The 25,031-nt window shown below is 31.9% G+C and overlaps 1 pseudogene across 1 annotated transcript; it reads left to right on the forward strand.

Moving 5' to 3' along the window:
- Positions 1 to 1,616: 1,616 nt before the first annotated feature.
- On the forward strand, positions 1,617 to 11,789 carry LOC145803055 (uncharacterized; annotated as a pseudogene). The gene is made up of 19 exons (XR_014345145.1): positions 1,617 to 3,295; positions 3,384 to 3,452; positions 3,557 to 3,762; positions 3,882 to 3,966; positions 4,583 to 4,704; positions 4,849 to 4,917; positions 5,065 to 5,146; positions 5,233 to 5,292; positions 5,408 to 5,460; positions 5,547 to 5,713; positions 6,838 to 7,018; positions 8,052 to 8,109; positions 8,194 to 8,241; positions 8,320 to 8,565; positions 8,938 to 8,999; positions 9,507 to 9,563; positions 9,717 to 9,807; positions 9,935 to 10,062; positions 11,413 to 11,789. The product of XR_014345145.1 is annotated as an uncharacterized LOC145803055 (transcript).
- The last annotated feature ends 13,242 nt before the right edge of the window (positions 11,790 to 25,031 follow it).

The following is a 25,031-nucleotide window of genomic DNA, read 5'->3' on the forward strand; positions in this document are numbered from 1 at the left end:
TAAGTGATATACTAAAAATTACAAAAAAAAAAAAAAAACTAATTTTTTTAAAAATATCACTATAGATTAGACTTGCACCATGCTAATTTAAACTTGTACTACACACATATTTGATTTACACCTATGTATAGATTGAATTTGTGTATTTTTTATTTCCTTTTATAAAAATTATGAACTCGTTTGGTTAATAAAACTAAATTAAAATTTGTTATTTTCATATGATTTTTTTTTGGAATGAAAATTATTTTTGAGAATTTAAAAAATATATAACTTTTGTGTATTTGTTTTTATCAAAATAGTTTTTATATTTAAAAAATAATAATTTGGAAACCAAACTAAACATATTTTTATTTATTTTAAATTGTTATTAAATATATTTAATATTAGTCTCATTTTACATGTATATTTTCAATGATATTAAATTTATAAAATTTAAAATTTTATATTACAAATTATATATATATATATATTATTAAAATAAAATGAAAAAGGTTAAAATAGTTTATTTTTTATTTTTTATTTTTTATTAGAAATGTGAGAGATTGAGTGCGTGTGAGAGTGAGGGACGAAGAGAAAAAGTGTGAAGCTATAGCTTCATTTGGTTTTTATTTTTGGGTTTTTTTTTTAAAATTTTTGTGAGAGAAAAAGTATAATGATTTTGATTTGGATGTGATATTTTGTGAGTGTTTGGAAAGTTATTATTTTAGTAGATTATTTTAATTTTTGACTATTTTAGTAGGTTAAAATTTTTATATTTGGGAAGATAATTGAATTTTTTTATAGTTAGATATGATATTTGTGAGAGAAAAAATAAAATGATTATGAGTTTCATGTGATATTTTATCTTATTAACTATTTTAGCCTATTTATCATTTTATAAATTTTAATCAAAAAAAAAAAAAAAACTCTTGCCAAATACCCCTTTATCTTATTGCCTTATATAATTTATTTTATTTTTTTTAGCCCTCAAATATTTACCAAACGAGGACTGAGTGTGTTGGAGAAAGGCCTCGTTTGGTGTAGTTATTAAAACAGATTATAAATTATGACTTTAATAAGAAGCTATTAATCTGTTTGGTGTAACTGTTGGATTATAGATTTAAGTTGCTGAGTAGTATTTGTTAAATAAGCTGTGAAGTAGTTTTTTTTTTTTTTTATTATTCATTATTTGTCTACATTTCTCATAAAAAATAATAATAATATTCTATAGTCCATTTGGGTCATTTTTTATTTTTTTAAAAATATAAAATAAAAAAATCTAAGAGTATAACAATAAATTAACATGTCCACAGTAGGAGTTGACAATAAAAAACAAAGGGTGATCAGCTTTTCAGAATTAATTTTTTTGACTTAAAACAAGTTGCTAGAATCATAAACTGTTTGAAATAAATTTAACCAAACAGTCTAAAATAACTTTTCAAAAACTAAAAATCATAAATTGATTAAAAAAAACCCAAACAAACACGCTAAAAGTGAGTAGTATTCAGCGTGAATGTTTTGAATATTATTTTTTAAATGAACAAATCTAAATCATTCATCTCTCTGAGGATGACGTGGCTCAATCTAAACCGTTTCCCGTAGTAGTATTCAATAAGGTCCCATTTGTTTTTAATTTTATCCACTCCCCACTTTCCCGTTTCTTCCAAATCCGGTCGCCAATTCTCTCTCTCTCTCTCAATGTCGACCGCGAACCCAAAATTTCAGTTTGGTTTGTTGGCTCTCTGCGTTCGCTGTTCTTACAGATCAATTAGAAATGAAAAGAAAACCCTAACTTTCATTCCCTTCAATTCCATCTCACTCCAACAGTACATATACATATACATGTCCCAGTCTTCTTTGTGAATTCCAGATCTGTACATATTGAAGTTTGCTTTTTCGAATGGTGGTTCGTGCTCATACCTTTGGATCTCGAATAACTGTTCTTGTTTATTCAGATTTTTCAGCGTCAATTTGGAATCAGGGGTACGTAAAAGGTATGTTGAATCGATTTCCGTGTCTTTTCTCCGCCAATTCGAGTTCGAAAAGGTTTGGATGGCAGTTGATTGGTTTGAATTGGTTGTTTCCTTGTGTTATGCGTTGGCTTGTGTCTGGGCTAGGGTTTTGTTGCTTGAATGATATAGAGGGTGCCACTTAATTGTAAATTTGTTTCAGCTTCACATTCAGGCTAGTTCAAATCCTAATCCAATCAGTGTGTGTGTGTGTGGGTGCAATTTCAATCATATTTGGATTAGGGTTTTGTTTCTTAGTTCGATTCGGCAATTTGAATGCTGTTGTGGAGGAGTCTGAAGTCTGGAACTGCTGATAGCTTGTGGATTTGAAAAAAAATAAAGGTGGTGTGTTTGGATGGGGGAAGGTGAAGGTGAAGGGGAAGTCTTTGTGGCAGTGTTAGATGATGGAGGAATGGAAAATGAGAATTCATCGAGAATTGAATTGAAGCGTGATCATGAATGGTTAGGGGACGATACTGAAGTTGAGCGTTGCACAAAGAAGCAGGCAAAGGAAGCTTCAAGTGATACTGAATTGGAGTCTTGTGCTAACAAGTATGAATTGGAGTCTAGTTGCACAAAGAAGCAGGCAAAGGATGCTTTAAGTGATACTGAATTGGAGTCTTGCGCTAACAAGCATGAATTGGAGTCTAGTTGCACGAAGAAGCAGGCAAAGGATTCTTTAAGTGATACTGAATTGGAGTCTGCTAACAAGCAGGTTAAGGAAACTTCAAACGATGAAATATTCTCAGAAGTTTCAAACCCAAATTTGTCTCCAAGAGATAATGCCTGCAGCATTCAGACTATTAGTAGTCAACTGGCCGAGTTGGTGAGCAATAACCAAGTTGCTTCTAGTGAGAATTCGTCCACTTGTTCTGGGAATTCAAGTTCCAAGGAGAGCCTGAATGAAGAAGAGGAGAGTAAAAATGATACATCTGGAGCAGTGTCTACGTCCCTTTTTGTACGCGAGATTCCAAAAGATTTCAGCTCCACTGGTATCAGGAAAATTACCTTCAAATTCAGCAAGCGTAAGGAGGACTATGATAATCAGTTATCTGCAACAGCAGTGGGATCTGGGTCTGATGGAATTTCCCAGTGGAATCATTCAGCATCAGATGATATGAATACAGAAATAAGTTCATATGGGAAGGTTGTTGATGAGCAGCAAGGTTTTTTTATGTCAGCCTAATATGGAACTGAAAATGTCTAAGAAGGTTCTGCCAGACAGTTATCCCACAACTGTTAAAAAGCTTTTATCTACTGGGATTTTAGAAGGAGCTCGGGTGAAGTACGTTACTGCTTCACAGGAGGTATGTTGTAGTTCCATTTTTATTTTGGTAAAATTTCACTCAATCTTTAAAATATGTGGAACTCTTATTCTGTTTCAAATGATTGTAGAGAGAGCTTCCTGGAATCATAAAAGGCTGTGGATATTTGTGTGGCTGCTCATTATGCAATTTCTCCAAAGTAGGTTGTTTTATCGCAAAATTATTATTATTATTTTTTTTGTGGTCATTTGGCTGTTTTTTGCATTTAATTTTGTTTACCATACAATTGGATGGAATAAGCAGATACTCAGTGCCTATGAGTTTGAGTTGCATGCTGGTGGCAAAACTAGACACCCGAGCAACCACATATACTTGGAGAATGGGAAGCCAATATATAGTGTAATCCAAGAACTAGATGAAGTGGTAAAGAACGTTGCCGGTACTAGATGAAGTGGTAAAGAATGTTGCCGGTTCATCTGTCAATGAAGAGTCTTTCCAGGCTTGGAAAGGTGATGCAGATTCCAAGCTTTTAATTTACTTTTTAGTGCCTTAGGCATAAGCTGTTCATTTCGCAAAAGCTCTTCTTTTTAGTTATTGAATTGATTTTGAAATTCACTTTTACCCGCAGAAAGTCTCCAAGAAAACAGTCATATGGTTAAAACTGAGAAGAGACGTCACATCAGTGTTCCTGGGATGCATCATGCTACCACAAGGTACATAAAATATTTTCTTTTGGGAATTATCTCATTAATATATTTTATATTTGGTTTTGAATGTTTGGTCCCCTGTATTTGGGAATTTAAGGTTAGGCCTTTTGTGCTGGTAGAGTTCTTTTCAGATTTTCAAAATACTTGTTTAACATGTAAAAGTTCATTTCGAGCTTACAAATTTATTATCCAATATGATGTGTTGTGTACATAATAAAGCTGTTTGGTGCTGTGCAAATAATAACAGGAAGGTGAAACTTGAGTACATGTGTGTCATCATATACTGCTAGAAGACTCATGCTGTATATACATGTCATATATTTTGCAAGTATAAAATTGTACGATGTTCTTTTTGACAGTACGTTGCCATTCTACTAATGCATGGTTGTGGTGATCTTAATGGTGTTAGAGATTATGGTTTGTGGCCATAATCGCTTAAGAGATCCACCAAGTAGCAGGTTTCTGTCAGTTTAGGATTTTATGAAGCATAGTTTTTTGAAGGCTCCTTATAGTTTATTTATTTATTTTGATTTTGATTTTTCATACTTTGTGTGGTCAAAGAATTGTTAGGTTATTATTTCAGCGGCCAACAACATCACTAAACTGAAGCTTTTGGCTGCAGTGGTCAAATGATAGAAGACAGCCATTGCCCTACTTTGTCTTCCTATGTTCAGAACAACGATTTTAAACAGCAAAACTGCATGAAGGAGGCTCTAGAGGGGAAGAAAAAGGGGTGGCTAAGAAGTTCGTTCTCTCTCAATTTGTTTTTTCTTATCTATATTAGTTAATTCATATTTCTGAAGCAGTCAAGATTCTTTTTCATAGAATTGATTACTAAAATGAAATTCATCATTCTCTCTGTCACTGATTTTGCAATCTTTTGTGCAGGCCAAGCTTCTACCATTCTAGTTCAGTTGTGAAACAGAAAAAAACTGCGGAAGGTCGTACCAAGAAAAGGTAAAACTTATTCTCTTTATTCTCCTTCTCCCTGGTCAAGTGTCTCAGTTTTCTTGGTACTTATATAGAAGTCTGCTTCTAATTCTGGGATTTTTTGGGCTTGGCTTGAAGTCTTATGCTTATTGAAATTTTGCACATTGATTACAGGGATAATGATCTGCATCGATTACTTTTCATGCCTAACGGACTTTTAGATGGTGCTGAATTGGCTTACTATTCCAAAGGACAGGTGGTTTTTTCGATGCACTCTCTTCTTTTGCTGATGTGTTTATATTCTTCTCAATTTCTTTATTTTATATTTTATTTTTATTGCAGAGAATACTTGGGGGCTACAAACAAGGAAATGGAATAGTTTGTAGTGGTTGTCACACTGAGGTAAATTGTTGGCACAACACTTATTTAATAAAGTGCTAGGATCCCCTTCTCTTCGCCCCCCTTCCCCCAAACATTTATAGGTCTCAGTTATGAGATTATTTTCCTTTGTGAGCAGATTAGTCCTTCGCAGTTTGAGGCTCATGCTGGATGGTCTGCTAGACGCCAACCGTGAGTAGCCTTAAAAAAAACTTATCATTGGTTCGGTGATTGTGAGTATGCTATGCTGAATTAATATTTTCCATTGTTTACTCCAGCTACCGGAACATCTATACTTGTAGTGGACTGACGCTTCACAATATAGCTCTGTCATTGGCTAATGGACAAAGTCTGGCTACTGGAAGCAGTGATGATATGTGTGCAGCATGTGGAGCTGGAGGGGATCTGATTATTTGTGATGGATGCCCTCGGGCTTTTCATGCAGGTGGGTATTTCCCTTGAATGTACTCTCTCTGTTCTTCTTGTGATTGATGTTCATATTGTGTGGTTCTCATCTCTACGTTATACAACAGACATTTAATTTATTTCTTATTTGGTGTTCTAAGAATTACATTCCACCATTGAAGTGACTACTATACACTAAAAGTAGAATAAGATAACCTATGTAGATACTAGAACAGTTGATAAAAAAAACTGTAGTGTAGATATGTCATGGTTTGGTTGTGTGTTCATTGTCATTCATTAAGGGATACATTTTCTCAATTCATGTCAACTTTTTAAGCTTGTATTTTTTTGGTTTCATTTTGTCTAATGGCCCCATTTGGTAACACTTATGAGTCAGCTTTTTTAGCTTATTTGCTTAAAAAAAGTTGACTAATGTTGTTTGGTTGCAATTTTAAATTGTAACTTATTTGATTTTTTCAGCTTATTTGACAAAAAAAAGTGAGATTTTCTTAAGTTAAAATTTGTAGTTTTTTTTTTTTTTAAAAAATAATTTTCAAAACCATTAAATATGTATGGACAAAAGAGCCTCATATCTTTTGCTTTTACTGGTATAAAAAGACTTTTGAGGGCATTTGGGATATTTGCACAATAAAAAAACTATGTGACAACTTATTTAGCCACACCACGCTCAACTTTTTCACATATTATCAAAATCTGCACCAAACAAAATTACAACTTGTTTTAATTATTTTGAGCTAATAATTTGAAAACTATAAACATAAAAGCTAACTCTTATGAGTAATACCAAGCTTGCCCAATGTGCTTTTTAGGGAATCATATAATGGTGGTGAAAGTGAAGCACAATTTGTTAAAAGCGGTCTTGAAGTATTTATAAATGACTTGCTTCTTCTTGGTTGCGTTATTGATCGGTTATTTTAATACTCAATTGAAGTATTGCAAGGCAAGACCAATTTACAACCTTTACATTACAATTTGAAAGCGTTAAATGACAAGCCCTACACTAAAATAAGGTAGTATATTTAAGCGTATCTAACTTATGTTTAACCAAATATACATTTTCATTGTTTTTCTTCTGTTATATAAATACTTATCAATTATTTTTTACTCTTCCCTTTTCCCACTCTCTCTTGTGGCTTCTTTCAGTTTGTTTGGATTTACAGTGTGCACCTAAAGGTGACTGGCACTGCCCATATTGTAGAGATAAATTTGGTTTTGGACGAAAATCTGCTGGAGAGTCCTCAAATACGGGAAGACATATTATAATTCAGTTGACACGAGTTGTTAAAGCCCCATAAATTGAAATAGGTGGTTGCGTTGTTTGCAGGTTGGTTTAGTGTAGCCATTCAATAAAATTTTGGTTAAAGTTCTCTTATAATGAAGAAATTAATTACTTCTTCTATGGATTTTATACATTGCTCTAATCCTGAGAACCCAAATAGCAGTTTTGTGTATGATGGGCTCTTTCAAGAGTGTTGATCAAAAGGTCACAATCTTATATTTTCCTTGAGGTTCATTGATTTGTTAAATATATACACATTTAATTATTAGTATAGTTCCATGTTTATCAGGGTCAGTTTGCTGTGTCAGTGTTGTCTGAATGGGTTTTTATCTCATGTTAGCTCCTTTTAATTGTTATCTCTTCATTTAGAGTCTCATTTATGGTTTTGAACTCACAAGAAGTTTGGGTTGGTGCAGGCCAGCTATTTTTTAAAAAAAAAAATATTTTCTCCATTCATATTCTGTCATTTGGTATGCACTTATTTTGTTTTCGACAGTTTCTTCACTTGTGTACCGCTGCTAGAAGGACTAACTTATTGGTTTCAAATGACAAGAACTTTTAATTCTTGAATATTTGTCATTTTGGCTCTTCCGAGAATGAAGGAATAATAGTAAAAGTGAAACTGGCCGCAGTAGAATCGATGGTAATGATTAGAAATTTAGAAACCAATAGTTTCATTTAACCCAAAGGTTGAACATGGCTTTACTCAGAAGGCCATGTAGAATCGATGGTAATGATTAGAAATTTAGAAACCAATAGTTTCATTTAACCCAAAGGTTGAACATGGCTTCCCTCATATGGCCATTTTAGGTTTTGAAGGCCAGGAGCTCTTTTGCTTTTAACTTGCAGTTTAACAGTAAAAGTACAAAAAAATTATACCAATATAGAAATTTCATGCTATACACAACATCAAATTGTGTCACTTACAAAATTATTCACTATTATTTCATTAACCCATATGCTTATTTATTCCCTCCAGAAAATTAATTATCCCAATTCTCTCCATCTATGCCCTTTCAATAAGTCATGTCCACTTCTTTGTTGTTAATAAGACTGATTTTCTTTGTTATCTTTACAGGGCTCACGATTTTGGTGTTGAAAATTTTGATGAACGAACAGTTATGCTTTGTGACCAAGTAGGGCTTGTATTTTCCCTTATATATTTTACCATATGTGTGTTCTTTTTAATTATCTAAATCTGACTGTTTATTGCTGTTTAGTGTGAGAATGTTGGCTGCTTGCGTGACAGTGGCCTCTGTGATTTAAAAGTAAGTTTCAGAATCTTTGTAATGCTTTCGACATGTATTTATTCAGCGACTCAGTATAGTTTCTCACATTTGGTGCAGGAACTGCCCAGGGATAAGTGATTTTGTTGTGATGACTGCAATAGGATCCATGTGGCACTACAAAATTTAGTTTTAGTTGGTGCGGAGATGATTCCAGCTTCAGTGTCATATGCAATACACAGAAAACATGTTGAGAAAGGATTTACAGATGGAGTTTCAAATGATGTTCAATGGCAGATTTTAAGTGGGAGAAGTCGCTATCCAGAACATTTGCCAGTACTGTCTAGGGCTGCTGCAATTTTTCGAGTAAGTTTTTGCTGATACCATGTAGAATAGCAAAACGTGATTTTTAAAATTTGTAAAAGCCTGTCTAATTTTGTTCTTATCTATTCTAGTGCTACTTCTCTTTAGCAACATAATGTAACATGATGTGCTAGAAGAAACAGATCTGGGGGCCAGGACCTCTTCGGGGCAGTTGGTTAATATTGATTCTCTATGCTATATCTTAAATTTATCTTTGTCCAAAAATGGTTTTGATTTTGACTTCTTTTTTCTTTTGCTGTATAGTCCTTCTGACAGCAGTTGTATAAAGATACTCCTTTTTGTTATGTTATACTTTCTTTTATTACTTAATTTTATTAGGGGGTTAAGCCTATTTGTATGTCTCATCTTTGGCAGGAATGTTTTGATCCTATTGTTGCAACTTCTAGTCGTGATCTTGTACCTGTTATGGTCTGTGGGTAAGTTATCATTGTACATTGTGCTTAAGTAGCTCTTCATCTGAAGGGTGTATCTACCAAAACTTATGCCATACGGAAGAAAGTTAAGTGCTTTGTGAGGAAAATTTCATCATTTCCCTCTATTAATGAATTGGTGTGAAATGAAGTTATTTTGTAGGTTGTCAACAAATACTTGTGACTACATTAATCAAGTATACATTATTAAAAAGAATGCATTTTGGAGGAGGAAAATATGAATTTTGCTTACAAACAAACCTTTATTTTATGTCCTAGAATTGTTCAACTCACATTATGTGCTTTTCAAAGATTGACCATAAGGTTCAATTAGGAGAAAAGGATTGGTTTTATTTAATGAAATTTGAGAACAGAAAAATAAGGAGAAAAAGGGCGCTATGTAAGTAGATTGTTTGCTTCACTAGTTAAATTTCCCTGACTTCTTATTGATCTTTATGTTTTTGGTTAATCTACCAAACCTGTTTAAAATGCCCTTTGTTGTACTTAATGCAGGAGAAATATATCTGGGCAAGAATTTGGTGGAATGTACTGCGTCGTTTTAATCGTAAAGTAAGCTGCTTCACATTAAAGTTGTTTCTGCATGTTTAATTAATTTACTTTACATTTTCATTTTCATTTTCATTTTCATTTTTGTTAATGGTTGTTATTAGTTTTATGTTCTTATTATTTTTTAATCATTGGATTCCAAAATGTCGTGCACAGGTCAGTTGTTTCAGCTGGTCTTCTGAGGATTTTTGGACGTGAGGTTGCTGAGCTTCCTCTAGTGGCTACAGCTAGAGAGAATCAAGGAAAAGTAAGTTTTTCTTTTGTTTTTTAATTTTCTTTATTTATTGATGTTTTCCCTTTCTGTGCAGCCGGAGTTATTCCTTCCTTTTTGTTTGTGTTGATGATTTTTTTTTGTCTGTGGGGATATTTCCAAGCATTGTTTTCATGTATCAAGAGCCTATTGTATTCCCTGAATGTTGAAAACCTGGTACTCCCTGCTGCTGAGGAAGCTGAATCAATCTGGACGAAAAAATTAGGTTTCAGAAAGATGAGTGATGAAAGGGTAATGCTCTTCTACAACTTAATTAATGGCTCAAATTTTTTTCTCCCATGTTTTTACCTTAAACTTATAGAATCTCCAGTCTGCATGGAAAATGCAATGGGAATGCATTCTATGCTACACTCGGTATTTGGCACCGCATATTAGTTACTTTTGTCAATGCATTGACCAGAGATGTGTAGCCAGAACTTTTCATTGCCATTTTATAATTGGGTAAGGGAAGAACATAGATATTGTGGTTTGAGATGATATGGGTTAGTTATCAAAGTGATCAATAAATCACATTTTGTTAATTACCAAATCTTGTCTTTCCCGATCGGACACTGTTTGAGGTTCTTTCTTTACAGTGTCAACCTTAAAATACATTTGCTTCAATTTTGAGTTAATGCGCAACTCTACAGTTTTGTATGCCTCGGAAGGAGGTACATAACATGTATGCAGTGGCGGAGCCACAGTGGGTCTAGGGAGGTCACGTGCCTCTCTTGGGTTTTGGAATAAATTTTTTTTTTTTGCAAACATAAAAAAAATATTTTAAGTAAAAAAATTATAAAATATTATTTAGAGTGAAATATCAATGACATTTTTAAAATTATGAGAATAATAATGGTTGTTTTTTTATTGAAAATAAAGATATTATGATAAGTCATATTATTAGCTATGAAAATTTCAATACAATGGTGATGTCTATCATTATTGACATACAATTATAATTAATCTCAATGAAGATATGGAATTTATTGAATTGTTAGTTATATTTGACATTTGGGGTTCATCCTCTATATGTTTCTTTACTATTGATTGGTAATATCATATGTCAATGATGACGTGGTATTACTATTATATTGAATTTTTACTAAACTTTTTATGAAAAATTACTTTATTATTATATAATTTATTTTAAAACTTATATCCATGATTGTTTTTTTGTATATTGTCCATGATATACTAGTTACAAATAATATATATATATATATATATATGTATATATTTTTATTTATCTTTCTTGAAGTCAATCATAAAAATTTATGTGAAATATTTTTGTAAAAATTTTCAATGTCATAATTAATAAGTGTCCCTTTTGATTTAATTTCTTGGCTCCACCACTGCATGTATGCCATGAGATAGGATTGAAACAACTGCATATTTATACAAGTGAAGATGTTACTATAAATTCTTTCTTTTTTCTTTTAAGAAGGAATTTTTTTTTTTTAACATTTCCACTATGAAAAAGGGTGTTGGCAAAATGGGTACTTTCATGGTTTAATTGGGCATCGACTTTGGTACTATTTGTGTCCCATGTTTATGTTCACAGCCAGTGCTTCAGTACTAACTGATATAAACATGTCTGAGCAGTTATTGAAGTATCCGAGGAACCTCCAGTTGACGATTTTTAAGGGGACATCAATGTTAGAAAAGAAGGTGCAGCAGATAGCAGATTAGCGCGTCGCGGTTAAAGGTGTAGGAATTAGGGATTATTTTGTTCATTCTTGGTTGTTTATGTAATATTGCTGCTATTTTCTTTGGTTAGCATGCCAGTGATCTGATTGAGAATTGTTTTTGTTTTCATGTATGAATAGGAGGGGAGGTGTGTCACACAGCAGCCATGCATGCTAACCTTTTAATATGCATGCATGCATGTTGTTTCTTTCTTTTCTTAAATCTTTTATCTCTGCATTTTTTCTTCGTGTATGCGGACAGTTTGAGATGAAAAATTACTCTTTTAGAGTGCATTGCAGGAAGATATTTTTGTTAGGGTGAATTTCAAAGAAGTGGAGAGTAGAAAAAAATAATTTCAAAGTGATGAAGGTACAAGATAGACTTGCACAATCTAATGCATAAAAATCACTTGTACTTCCATCACTTTGAAATTATTTTTCTACTCCATTTTTTTATTTTATACTCCCTTTTTGTTACAGTATGTACGTGGACATAGAACAATGAAACTCTTTTGGCTGTGTTTGAATTTTGGATTTATGGAAGTAATTGCTCAGTTCTCTCTCCCCTCCACCCCTCCACAAACTACAGTTTGCTAATATGTTTTGCTTAGTTTGGCTGTTCTAGGTTTAGTTTGGTAGACAAACAAACCTGTCATCTAGATCTGTTTTTAGGGTAGGATTGTCAATGTCAAGGGAATGGTTGTAGAGCAAAGATGCATTGAATATTAAAACTCTAGCGGCAGGCCATTGGCTGTCACATGGAGAAATTGTGTAAAGATGCATTGAATATTAAAACTCTAGCGGCAGGCCATTGGCTGTCACATGGAGAAATTGTGTGTGGAGCTGAGCGAGGCAACGCCGTTCCGAAAATTGTAAGGACTAGTGATTCGTTGCTTCTTGTGTATGACAGTGAGACCTAGTAGTATGAATTCAAAATTGTTTTTGTTCAATGAATTGGGGTCGGATATATGCCACAGTAACAGTGAATCGAAATTTGCCTATCATATGGTCTTTGTTGAGAAGAGATTTTTGTTATGGCTTTGTTTGGATTGAAAACAAAATTTTCACAGTTTGGTCTAAGCTTTGTATGGTGAGTACAAAGCAGAACCTTTCAGCATCTAGAACTTGCTAAAAATATGTGGTATCGGGTGATAATCAGCCCAATAATATTATTAATTGAAAATTAGAAATGTCATGTACATAAGGGGGGGGGGGGGGGGGAGGAATTAGAAAAGTTTTCAAAATTTAATTGTATGATAATTCTGTTTTATTGTGTTGGTTTGGGATATAAAATCATGTGATTAGACTATGTATCTAGTCAATTCTTAATTCCATTTTTGGATATAAAAATGGGTCTTTAAAAACATTTATATTGATGTATTATTTTTTATCCTTTCATTTTCAGTTGAAATACCAACTAGCTCATGGGTGGAACTGAATCAATAAATTTTGAATCCATAATTGATTTTACTATGTTGTTTGTTTGATATCCTATATTCTTTGTATATTGGACAAATATATAAACATAAGGAGTGTACCAACAAAAAGAAGAAATAAAAAATCACTTATATAGAATATGATTTTGGAGATTTATATCAATTCATTTTAAACTATAAGACCTAGCTTATTATTTTAAAAATGTCATGCAAATTTGTATCAGTGATTTTAAACCAAAAGACCTAACTTATTATTTTAAAAATGTCATTATCATATATTGATGCATTTTATCTATGTCAACGACATTTTTAAAATAGTAAATCAGTTTAATATTGGTCTCTCTTTTTTTTTTCTTTTTTTCTTTTGAAATGAACGAATTCAAATCTATGACATTATTTTGTACAAATTTTTATTTGCATATCAAAATTTTTCTTTTATTTTTATTTTTATGAAACCAATTCTTGGCCATACTCTCTCATGCTTGTCCATCCTTTTGGTATTTTAATGGTTCTTCATAAGTTCATATTTCATATTGCAACTTCTTTTAATTTGACAAAATTAAAAGACTTGTATTGATCATAAAACACTAAATAATTAGGGGTTAATTAGTCAAACTAACCAAGGTCTAACTCACATGAACCAGTTAGTCACACAAATCTTATGTGCTCATAATAAGGTTTAAATTTTTTATAACTATACACTACAAGAAAATACACTTTTGGCGATCACTTTTGCCGACTAAAAATATTTTGGCCGCCAAAAGTTGTGGAATTGGCGACCAAAAATTGTATTAGTCGGCAAAAGTATAATATTTAGCTACTATATTTTTTTGGTCAGGGTATATTGATTATTGGTGACTAAAAAAAAAATTAGTCGCTAAAAATACCACAATTGGCGACTAAAAAAAATTTAGTCGCTAAATTTGCCATAATTGGCGACTAAAAAAATATTTTAGTCGTTGTATAGTTAGTTTTGGCTATTAAAATTGTTTAGTCGCTGAATGAAAAACAAAAATTAACTTTTTATTTTTGGCGACCAAAAGCATGGTCGCCAAATATTTATTTTCAGTGACTAAAAAATATTTGCCGCTGTATAGTTAGTTTTAGCTACTAAAATTATTTAGTCGCCGAATGAAAAACAAAAATTTACTTTTTTTTCTTTTTGTCATAAAAAAATTATTTTTTAGTCGCTGTATAGTTAGTTTTGGCTTCTAAAATTATTTAGTCACCGAATGAAAAATAAAAAATTACTTTTTATCTTTGGTGACCAAAAGTTTGGTCGCCAAAAATTTATTTTCAGCGATTAAAAAATATTTTAGTCGCTGTATAGTTAGTTTTAGCTACTAAAATAATTTAGTCGCAAAATAAAAAATAAAAAATAAATTTTTATCTTTGGCGACCAAAAGTTTGGTCGACAAATTTATTTTCAGTGACTAAAAAAAATTTTAGTTGCCAAAAAACTCAATTTTTTGGAGGGAGACATTTCAAATTTTGGAGGGATTTATAAAACTAATTGACGACCAAAATGTTTAGTCGCGAATTGTGTAAAATGACCCCATATATATATATATATACATATATATTTTGTTTCCAAACCGAACCCTAAACAAACTAGCGCCCCTCTCTCTCTTCAGCGTCTCTCTCCCTCTCCCTCTTCTTATTTTCTACTCCTCTCCTCTCCCTCTCTATCGCTAGGGATGGCAATGGGGTTAATGGGATGGATATTAATTCCTCATCCCCATTCCCCTATAATAATTTTTCCCTATTCCCCATTCCCCATGAGTACTAACCTCTCCATCTCCTAATGGGTTTGGATTTTTCCCAGCCCAACATGACCTTCTTTTTTTATCTTTTTTTTCTTCCAAGGTTCACAACCAAAGCTAAACATATATTCAATCATTTTTATTTTATTTGGCTCAACAACAAAATCAAATACACATTAATTAATTGAAAAGTTTGTTTTAAATAATCAAATATATAATTTTGAGGCTATCAAATAAGCTCACAAGAATATGAGATAAAATTGTTTTCATATATTTATATAACAAAATCAATCTAGGTTAAAGGTATTCTAATAAAAATAATGTTGTTGTAATTTGGAGATGAACCAGCCCATCTTCTCCTCTTCTCTTCTCTCTCCAGTCTCCAATAACCATGTATGTATAGGTATGTTCCTCTTTGTGTCCTCATTGAGTTGCTTTTCTTTTTTCCATTTGGCTGTATTGGGGGGATAATGGGCACCCAGTTCATGTGCTAGACAATTAGACAGCTATTAGAGTATCTCTAATGCTTACTCAAAAAAAAAATTAATATTAAATTTGAATAAAAAAATAATGAAAAGTTTTATATGATACTATGTGTTCCAATGCTAATTTTCTAATTTTTATCAAACAACTGGTTGACCAGGAGGTCGTCCAACTTATGTAAATTTTCATCAAACAATCAATTGATCAGGAGGACAATCGGCCGGTCATCCGGTGTATGGTGAAGCCTCTGCAAAAGTAACGGTTATTTGTAAAAATTTGATGAACGATGAAGCCTCCCTCAATTTGATGAAATTTTTTATTTTCCTTTCATTTGATATGGGTTTGATGCCATGGTTGGAGCAACAAAAGTGTGCGTATTTTAACAAATTTAAATTTGATGGAAAATCTAAGTAAAAGTTTGAGACGCTCTTATCGGAGTAAGGAAAAAAAATATATATATATATATATATGCATTTATACTTGGGGCTTGTGAAGGAAATGTTTTTTTAGTAATTTTGTTAAATTATGAGGTGAAAAAAATAAAGTGTTTGAGAATAATTCTTTGAATTTTTACAAAAAGAAGTACAAAAAGAAAGAAATGAATCTTCAACTTTTTTATATGATTTTTTAAAACTTTTTTAATGATTTTTTATTTTATTTTATTTTATCAGTTTCCCAAACAACCTCTTAAGCTTAATTTCATATCACTTGATGGGTAAACGAAACAAATATCACACGTTTCTTTTTTTGTCTCTTTAAATTTTATTAATTTATAAATTATTCATGTCACAAAAATCATCATAAGAATCAAATAAGATCCAATAGGATAGAGAAGAGAAAAGAGGTAACAAGTAATGTAGATTCGTGTAAACTATCATGATGATTTACATTCATTTATATAATGCTACTTTTTATTTTTATTTTTTAAAGAAGTGCTAAAATTTCAATCCTAACATATAGTTTGGTAGAAAAACCATGATCATAGGTTAATTATTTAGTAATTTCAAAACATTATGTAATATTATTTATGTGATATTTTAAATTAATCATGTAGTAAAATATTGCATGACTGAAATATGGAGATTTATACCTTTATTAGATAATTAAAAGACAAATGATGGCTATGTGTTGTGATTTTTCTCATTTGCTGAGATTAATTATCATATAGACAATGTTATATGAAGATAAAAAAAAAATATAGACAATGTTATATGATAATCTAAAAATATTTAATAATTTTTATGATCATATTGTATACAAAGGACGAAAAACTGAAAATAAAAAATTGAGGGTGCTAGTTGTCAATTGTACGGGATAATAAAATTAGCATAGGTAGGGAGCGTGGATTTTGGGCGTGTTTGTAGTATCCTACCCCTAATGTTTCATTTTATGCATAAGTTATTTTCAATTGACTTCACTACTGAATCCATTATAGGGTGAATTATATAAAATTGGTAAATCACTTAGAAAATACTTTTCAAAGCCATGGTAGATTTTCAACCAACTGAATCCATTTTAGAGTGAATTATATAAAATTGGTGAATCACTTAGAAAATATTTTTAAAAGCAATGGTAGATTTTCAACCCAAAATTATTCAGTTTGACATGTAATTGCATAAAAAACAAAGTAGATAGGGTGTGCCATGTCTCTCTTCCCTTTTTTTCAAAAATAAAAATTTAAGAATTATTCAAACATGAGGGTAGCCACTAGAATCTATGAATTTATTGAAACAAAAAACTAAACTTGATCAAGGACCCTATATTCATCCACAGTTTTTCATCCTAAAACATCCTCAGTCATAAAGATTTACTAAACTCAAATGTTACAACTACTGGACTTTTTTTTTTTTTTGATCGGCAAAAAAAAAACTTTATTGATGGAATAAAGAACAGACCATAGTAACATTAGAACGGCCACCCAATTCAGACCACCAGCCAAACATCTGAAATAAAACAACCAACCAACCAAACCTAGCACCTAAGCATAGCAGACCAGCAAATCACCAATTCAGATCTCAGCAGATCACCAATTCAGATCAAAAAGCAGAACTGAAAAGCAGAACACCAGCATCACATTCCTTGAGTTGCCAGCAGTAGGCCAAATCTGTTGACTGAGGCACACCATCTGCAGGCCACAGCAGCCATCCATACCCATCCACTTTCTGAGCCTTATATGAATAGCATACAGCAAACAGAGCAGACCAGCTGCACAAAGCAGACCAGCTTCCCTCCTAAAATCTCCAATACCATATGGCAGACCAGCAAACAACCAGCTCCTAAACATCAGCGTCAATCCTGCACTCCCAAACAGCAAAATTAGCATACAGTAGCAGGCACAGCCAGATTAGCATAATACTGCAGCTGGAGGTAGCCCCAAGACATCCTACAGCAGCAGGCACACCAAAATTGCAAACTGCAGAAACCCAACAGCAACCACAAATCATTAGCATAACTCTGCATGTGGATGAGGATCCCCTTTGATTACTGGATTCAAGTTTGCTTAGCAGGCCAAACATAAGAGCAACATACACCAGTAAGACTGCAGTGCAGACTCCAGCTCCAGAAAGACTGCAGCTCAAAAAAAAAACAAGACTACAACTACTAAACTTAACAGTAAAAAAAAAACATATGCTAATATATGGTATGAACATCGAGTATTTTTCTCGATCTTTTATTCCCCATCTTCTCCACCTACTATTCCATTCCGTTCAATTCCATTCGCTTGTCTCTAGCTCTGCCTAAAATCGAGTTCTGATCCATACTTAACATATTCGCAGCCTCCACTATTAGGTCATCCATCAACAATTTCTCAATTTCCATACCTATCGCGTCCACGCCATCCCCAGCATCGAGCCACTGCATCTCCCTATCCAACACCCTCTCTGTCACGTCCTCATGCATGCTCTTCTCTTCACTTGCCAACAACTTATGCAGCTCGTAACCGATCCCATGTTTCTGCCTTGTAAGGCCCACCTTCCCTGTTGGCTGCTTCACCCACGGGAGTGGGTCCACGAACTGATGGGACATTTCAAAGATCGAGTTCTGATCGATACTTAACATATTCGCAACCTCCACTATTAGGTCATCCATCAACAATTTCTCAATTTCCATTCCTATCGCGTCCACGCCATCCCCAGGATCGAGCCACTGCATCTCCCTATCCAACACCCTCTCTGTCACGTCCTCATGCATGCTCTTCTCTTCACTTGCCAACAACTTATGCAGCTCGTAACCGATCCCATGTTTCTGCCTTGTAAGGCCCACCTTCCCTGTTGGCTGCTTCACCCACGGGAGTGGGTCCACGAACTGATGGAACATTTCAAAGAGCCCAGAATTTATGCGGTCAAACAGGAGCTTCCTTTCAGACCTCAATGACGTTGTCTCATTGGAATACTTCTCCTCGACGTTGTCAAATAAACGAGGGTCCAGAGGGCAATCGAGAGAGTACCATGTTGACACGAAAGTGTCGGGGTCAGCATCATCATATCCAGAGTCGATTAGCACATCAGCTAGATAGACAGATTCCCAACTCTCATCATTAAATACTTCATTGTCCTCGGACACCGAGACAAATCCTTGGCCAACATCTTTGTCACTTGGTGTAAGCATTAGTCCATCTGCATTTGAATCCTGTGCTTTTGAATCCTCCGGACCAGGGGTAGAAGAAGTAGGATTTCCTAACAAACAAGATGATGGTTTTGAGGGCAACTCCTCATCAAGAGATTCAGAATACATATCCGCATGTCCACCATCCACCTCAGCATCATTAATTGAACTTTTACCGTTGATGTTATGAGTCTGCATATGAGAAACTAAAGAATTCTGTTCTGCAGGATCTTTCTTTCCAAGGTTGATCTCCACCTGAGATAGGTTAAATTGCTCTTCCCCGAAGGAATCAGTACTACCACGATAAGTGCGGCGAGAGGATTGAGATTTCTTATTATTGGATCTTATTTTTCTAGATGAACAATCTTCTTTCTTATTGGAATTTCTCCTGATTGCCTTATTTTTACCCTGATTCATGGCTTCTCCAGCCATCAAATAACTGTCCTGGACAAGAGTTTCACATTGCATGTTTGTTTTAGGGCCACCAAAGCTAATACATGAAGCAGCAAAATATCTCGATGGGGATGAAATTCTGATACTATCCTTCCAACCATCCCTAAGACTAATACCCAAAGGACTATCCCACTCAGCAATTTCATTATTGCTAACAAATCTGTCACTGGATCCATCCAAACCAGACATTGGATAAAAATTCTCTGGCCTGCTGGCTTTACCAACTGCTCCAACATTCTGATACCTTTGGGACATCTTCCACCTCTCTGAGAGTCTCTTCTTGGCCTCCCTACTTACAAATGAAGGTCTAGGTCGGTTACTCCGGTGAAAGGACTTTCTGGGAGTCGATATTGTCAATTCTAATTCACTTCCAGAATCACTTCCAGACACATTATATGAGCTCTCATCCCCAGCATATCCCTCAAGTATGGAGGGCAAATCCATCGGCTCACCGCATAAACTTCCTCTCATTTTCCTAGTAATCTCCTTAGCTTTTTCTTTGGGCTCTCTAGACTTGGGCCTCAAAAAACCTGCATCATCATTAGATGAGTTTTCCTTAACCCAATGTCCTCCCTCTATCAATGGTTAAAATTACAGGAGACAATATGTATTTGAACTAAATTTCAGGGAATGTATTCATAATTTATCTGTCAATTTTTAAGCAGATGTGAATTACTTTATTTATTTATTTAACTTTTGCAGAGAGGCTCACATCTTTGTTTGAAAGTGAATTAAAAAGAAAGTGAAATTGAAATCACATTGCACAAAGTGGAGAAAAAAAAGTAATCAAGCAAACAAAACACAGAAACAAATTAGAACACAGAAACTCCACCTTTTTTCGTCTGACCTTCCTTCCTCCTAAAAACCTTCTTGGACTGTGGGAGTGAGTCTAGACCCATGAGTCTTGCGACTACTCCTGGGGTCTTGACTTGGGTGGGGGTGGTGGTGGTTGGGACGTCGGTGGTGGTGGTGGTGGTGGTGGTGGTTGGGACGTCGGTGGTGGTGGTGGTGATGGTGGTTGGGATGTCAGTGGTGGGGTCGGATGGGAGGCTGCCGACGCAGAGTAGGCAGCGGAGGATGCCGGAGAAAAGCTTGAACTTGGAATTCTGTGCGGCCATCTTTGACACAGAGAGAGAGAGTGGAAAGGCAAAAGCTGTGTATTTTTGAAAGAGAATTACTTGTTATTTTAAGAATTCTTAGGTAAAATATGAATCAGCTTGCTTAGGTAAAATATGATTTCCATAATTTCAATATGGAGGGAGGAGTGATCCGCGCCTAATCACAGCAGCTTGCCAAACGACACAGTTTCTTCTTCCTCCAATTTTTTTTTTTTTTTTTTTTTGGGTTTAAAACAAAACAAAATAAAATTTTACAAATCTTTATAGACATTTATTGTAATAAGGAGGAATATCTACTTGCATATTTTTTATTTTATTTTTGAAAATTCACATGAATTGAAATTTATTATTTATTGAGTATTACATTTTTAATGTTTTTAAACATTAAATGAGACTAGTTATATTTTATTTGACATTGATATTTATCAGAGTATATTGGTTGATTTTTCAACAAATCAATAAATAATATGTAATAATACACATCGTTGCAAGTAAATTTAACTGTAATTTTTTAAGGATTTTATGATTTTTTTTTTATTGATTTGTCTGAATGAGTACAATATTATTATTGTTGTTGTTGTTATTATTATATTATTATTATTTGAAGAAATTATAAAAAATAAAAATAAAATTCATATAGTGATCCTGGTGATAAAATAAATTATGAAATTTTAATTTTATCAATTTAAACTTTAAAATTTTGATTTGTTTTTAATCTCAACAATTCATCTATTTTTGTTAGGTAAAACTCACAATTTTTTTTTAGTCATTAAACTCAATATAGATATACATAAAATGTCTAAAATATCATTTTCTATCAATTTACCTAACGAAAATAGGTCAATAGTTTAAATTAAAAACAAATAAAAAATTAAAGTTTAAATTAATAAAATTAAAAACTCATTATTTATTTTGTTACAAAAACCAAAATTTGAGATTTTTTTTTATTTTTATTTTTTATAATTTTCCCTTATTATTTTTGTTAATTTTTCTTAAAGTAATGTAATGTTGACAGGTGTGCGCAAACTAGAAAGTAACCAATTGCAGCGCACACCAACAAAAAAACAAAACAAAGAAATATTATGTTTAAAAAAAAAAAACAAAACGCACAAAATTATGCCGTTTTACCGTACAGCAGACACCCCTTTCCCCTAATGTACATAATTTCAATGATTTTTATTTTAAGAATTATTAGGTAAAATATTTATATAAAAATTAAGATGGTTAGACATTAATTGTTATATATTTAAATTAAATTTATATTATAAAAAATAGATAATTATTTTTAAAATTATATTTGTCGTCTATTTTTTTTTTTTAAAACAAATATGGTTTAAATATATAGCTACTAATATTCAATTATCTTAATTTTTTATATGAATATTTTAATTGAAGAGTTTTAAAAAATGAACAGTTTAAATCATTCGAATTGATTCTAAAATAGACCTACTAAATCCAAACGCTCTCTTAAATTAAATAACAACTTTAAAAAAAAAAATCCTTTCTAATACCGTGACATGGCTTATGTGTTAATTATAAACCAAACTAAGCCAAGCCTTAAGTCCCATCAAATGGGGTCGGCTACATGAATCATATTTCTCCACGCGGCCCTATCAAAGGCCATTTCATTAGTCAAATTAAGTAGATCCATATCTCTGGTTACAATGCTAACCGACGTTAATCTAGGCCTACCCCGTCCCCTAACACTTCCATCTACCGTTACAGCATCGCATCTCTTCACTACTGCCTCTGTTGGTCTTCGTTGAATATGACCAAACCATCTCAATCGATTTTCTCTAAACTTATCTTTTATCGGTGCTACTCCAACCCTTTCCCGAATATACTCATTTCTAATTCTGCCTTGTATGTTTTAATTATATGTACATAAAAAAAAAAAAAGAAGTTATAGATAAAACATGTTGAGTTATTTTTTTTTAGGTAGTTAAATAAATGAATAAATTATGAATACACATCCGAGATTTATTTAAAATATGAATTATTTCACGTGATTTTAAAAATTATATCATGTCCCATGAAGTTTTTTATTTTATAACAAATGGTCATTTTACCAATAAATCATCTAGTCACAGCTATTATTGATGTCAACATTATATTTCAATAAATAATTCAACCAATTTTATTATTAAATGGTAGAGCATTTAGAAATTTTATTTTTTACGATGATTATTTCTTACTCGTTAAGTTTTTAAAATTTATTTAATTATTTCCCTTTCAAAAATCAATATGACCAATTTTTAAAGTTCATATATTTTTATTCTAAAATAGTGAAATATTAGAACTATGTCATTTTTTTTATAACAAAGCATAATTTTAATTATTAATTGTTAATGCAACAATTTTTATTTATCTATACTATATGTTATAGTAAAGGAATATTTGAAACAAAACACTTAAACTTATATAATTTTTTTTTTTTTACAAGAGACAAAATATAAAAAATTTAAATATAATTATCGTATTTTTAATAAATTATATATTATTTTATCCCGTGCATAGCACGGGTGATATGCTAGTTCCATCACAACGCAATTCATGTTATCTCTATATGTAAATAATTTATTTTGTAAAATTTATCGAACAAATCATTCGTGTAAACAATTAAATTAATAGAGTATTGGTAGATGATAAAATCATATTATTATTAAATAATTTAAGTAAAAGTGTTGTAGCCTCTTTGAAGTTGAGAGTCTCACCCCAATTTTTTCAATTTTTTTGAGTTTTATAACACTTAAAATACACATGTCATTCTATGGTTAGCTCAAAATATAATTTATATAAATTAAGGTAATTTTTAAATCCCCTAAATCATTACCAAAATTTATAAGTATTGCTTCCTTAAATTTTGAGATTATTATTCCTAGAATTACCTTATTCTAATTGGAATCATAATCTACATGATTGTACATACCAAATTTCAAAGACTTCTATAATTATATTTAAAAAGTTTAGGAAATATAACAATGGGAAGAGAGCGGCATATTAGGTCCTCAATTTTCTTTTTCTTTTTTCTTCTTTAAAACACAATCACAACATAATTCTTTAAGTATATGGGAAAAAAATAGAAATACAAAAATAATTATTCAGAGATTTTAGCTTGCAAAACAAGCGAATTGTGCAAATTAAATTATGAATATGATCCGCATATTTTAAATGACGCATGGATATTCATATTCTATATTTAATATGAGTTGTTATTGGGTTATTTTAGCCAATTTCTTTGTACATATCCTTTTTATTTTAATAAAGTTTTTTTATATTTATTTTTGTATAAATGAAAAAAATGCAAAATACAAAAATATTATTTTTATAGCCGGCGAAATCTAGCTCTAGTACAACAAGAGCACCAAGCTCCCTCCTAAAGACAAAACAAAAGTGATGATAATCTTGGGTTTGACATCCTTCTTATAATGACGTAAGGGAATTCTAAGGAATTTTTACTATCAATATAAGAGAATTTACTTAGAATTTTTACTGATCATGTGGCTATTTGAAAATCAAAGTATGTATGTGTATATTTTTTTTCTTAGTTTAAGTATTTTTTTAAGGGAAGACCAATTGATGGAGTACATTTCTTTAGATTGGAAAAAAATTATAAAATGGAAGAGACGTGGAATTTTTGTAACTTTATGTCTACATAAATTTGGAAATAGTAGGAGTAATTGATTAAGAGGCACAAAATTTAAAATTAAGAGTCAAAATTGATTAAATTAAAAGTGTAGAGAGCAAAATGATATAACAGATAAAATGTAGGGACTACTAATATAATTTGTTTCTGTTTTGTTAATTTCTTACTCATAATTTAACTTATTTTTAATTTTTTTCCCCTGTTGTTTAGTGGCCTGTTATATTCGGCAACTATTGCAAAAAACTTTGAACGTATGAAATAAATGTAATGATATTTCATCATCAAACAATTTTTATTATTACTTTTGGTTTAAATGGATGAAAAATTAGTGTATATTTAGTTGCATTATTATTTGGATTGATTTGCATTTAATTTTGAAATAATTTAATTTGTTTAACTGATTTACAATTTATCCTTACATTATCAATGTTTCACATAATTTTTAATCCTTTGTGTTTATTATGTACTATACAGTGATTTTTATTGTATTTTATTAAGATAAAATGAATATGTCAAAAATATATATACATTAGCCATGCAGATCACGGGCTTAACACTAGTTAATAAATAAAGTAAAAGATAAATTACAAACATACCCCTGAGATTTACTTAAATTATAAATTACTCCCTATAGTTCTACAAATTACATTATGGCCTCTAAGGTTTCTAATTTCATAACAAATAGGTCCTTTTATTAATAAATCATTAAGTTAATTAACAGTTTTTAAGAATGTTAAAATTTTATTTCAATTAATAATTCAGCTAATTTTATTATTGTATAGATTAATAGTTAGAAATTTCACTTTTTCAATTAATTTTGTTAAATAAAAAATTTTGACAACAAGGTATTTGTAATTTTCCAAACTACAGGGGCAATTCGTATTTTAAGCAAATCTCAAGAGGTGTATTTATAATTTACCCTAAAGTAAACAACAAAAAATATTTTGAAAGGATATAGCCTGCACGGTGAAATTTGTCTATGGTGAGTTTATTTCGATAATTCGAATCATTCATCTTGTAAGACCCTTCAA

Source organism: Camellia sinensis, chromosome 11, assembly GCF_055761805.1.
Source record: "Camellia sinensis isolate YWXY chromosome 11, ASM5576180v1, whole genome shotgun sequence".
NCBI lineage: Eukaryota > Viridiplantae > Streptophyta > Magnoliopsida > Ericales > Theaceae > Camellia > Camellia sinensis.